This window comes from Schistocerca gregaria, unplaced genomic scaffold (genome assembly GCF_023897955.1).
Source record: "Schistocerca gregaria isolate iqSchGreg1 unplaced genomic scaffold, iqSchGreg1.2 ptg001092l, whole genome shotgun sequence".
NCBI classification, from domain to species: Eukaryota; Metazoa; Arthropoda; class Insecta; order Orthoptera; family Acrididae; genus Schistocerca; species Schistocerca gregaria.
In genome coordinates, this window is record NW_026062434.1 from 25001 (window position 1) to 27500 (window position 2500).

A 2500-nucleotide genomic window follows, 5' to 3' on the forward strand; every position below is an offset into this window, starting at 1 on the left:
GGTGGACCGACGGTCACTCCAGCCGCACCTGTGAATGCGCCACCCCCACCGCCCGACTCGCAACTCGAGCGGATGTACGGCGGACTTTTCCCGCAATCGTACATTGCAGTCCACCCCTATATCTTCCACTTCATGAAGAGTTATCTCCCAAAAGCCAAAGTCCCGCTGTCCCAATACATGCTCTGGACGGCGGGCCGCGAGACGTGACGCCCGGTGGCAAAGAGTGCGCCGCTGAGGATATAGAGGGTCCGTCCCCCCGCACAGTGGTGACGGTGTGCGGGTAGTGTTTCCGACACCGCTTCCTGCGGTGGCAACGCTGGGGCAGAGTCGATACTCGCCCACTGGTGGAAGGTAAGCATTCTGCTTTACATCAGTACATAACTAATATTTCAGTCGTCTGACGTCCCTGCTTAGTAAATGATGCAGGACCACATACATAGATGATACATACTGTAAACTGGGGAGGACAGTGTGAACCGCACTCGACCCAGTCACCCTATCTCACAGTCCACTCTGTGTGTAACAAAGCGAAAGCACCAAAGCACTATCGTTCAACAACATCCATTTTATCCTCGCTGCCACAGGACACTATCCAAAGAACGACAAGAGGAACGTCACGTCCACTAATAAGACAGAATGTCTCACACCACCCGCAAACAACGCAGCTCAAATCAGCCAGCAACACCCACAGTGGTCCACCCAGTATCAACACAGGACGCAACGCCACGCCACAACACAAAAGGTACAAGTAATAAAATACCCTTTGGCCACACTCCTTATAAAGGCATCGAACCAACCCACCACCTGACACCAGCCAAACGTACATCCTGATTTGACACATCTCTGGCAACCTAACCCACGTTGGCCCTTAACCTAACCCACGTTGGCCCTTAACCTAACCCACGTTGGCCCTTAACCTAACCCACGTTGGCCCTTAACCTAACCCACGTTGGCCCTTAACCTAACCCACGTTGGCCCTTAACCTAACCCACGTTGGCCCTTAACCTAACCCACGTTGGCCCTTAACCTAACCCACGTTGGCCCTTAACCTAACCCACGTTGGCCCTTAACCTAACCCACGTTGGCCCTTAACCTACCCCACGTTGGCCCTTAACCTAACCCACGTTGGCCCTTAACCTAACCCACGTTGGCCCTTAACCTAACCCACGTTGGCCCTTAACCTAACCCACGTTGGCCCTTAACCTAACCCACGTTGGCCCTTAACCTAACCCACGTTGGCCCTTAACCTAACCCACGTTGGCCCCTTAACCTAACCCACGTTGGCCCTTAACCTAACCCACGTTGGCCCCTTAACCTAACCCACGTTGGCACCTTAACCCAAGTTACGCTGCACCTTAACCCAAGTTACGCTGCACCTTAACCCAAGTTACGCTGCACCTTAACCCAAGTTACGCTGCACCTTAACCCAAGTTACGCTGCACCTTAACCCAAGTTACGCTGCACCTTAACCCAAGTTACGCTGCACCTTAACCCAAGTTACGCTGCACCTTAACCCAAGTTACGCTGCACCTTAACCCAAGTTACGCTGCACCTTAACCCAAGTTACGCTGCACCTTAACCCAAGTTACGCTGCACCTTAACCCAAGTTACGCTGCACCTTAACCCAAGTTACGCTGCACCTTAACCCAAGTTACGCTGCACCTTAACCCAAGTTACGCTGCACCTTAACCCAAGTTACGCTGCACCTTAACCCAAGTTACGCTGCACCTTAACCCAAGTTACGCTGCACCTTAACCCAAGTTACGCTGCACCTTAACCCAAGTTACGCTGCACCTTAACCCAAGTTACGCTGCACCTTAACCCAAGTTACGCTGCACCTTAACCCAAGTTACGCTGCACCTTAACCCAAGTTACGCTGCACCTTAACCCAAGTTACGCTGCACCTTAACCCAAGTTACGCTGCACCTTAACCTAACTTACGCTGCACCTTAACCTAACTTACGCTGCACCTTAACCTAACTTACGCTGCACCTTAACCTAACTTACGCTGCACCTTAACCTAACTTACGCTGCACCTTAACCTAACTTACGCTGCACCTTAACCTAACTTACACTGCACCTTAACTGTCACATGTAACGTCACAGGAATGTAGCTTTGCCTAACAGCAACCCTCTGAACATAGTTCACTGCTTGGATCCTCTGGTGTCATGTGTATTTCTTGATGCCATGGTGCGTACCCTCACATAAAGGTCTTTCGAGTGTTGCGTACTTTCTACACAGTCCCGCTAACCACTGGAAGGGTGTACCGCTACAGAACGAATATCGCCCTCCCCTCCTGCCCTTCCAAGCTGGTCGGTCAGGCGTTTGTTTGTGAAATGAGCCTTGCAGCTGTTCAGTTGCATTCGGTTGTCGATGCAGTCAGTGTACGTTGTGGTACGGCCTGTGTGGACTGTCCGCTGATGTACGCGTAACCCACACTGATCATCCGTCGTTACGTACTGAGTGACATAATGTGGCACATGCTTGACCGTACACCGG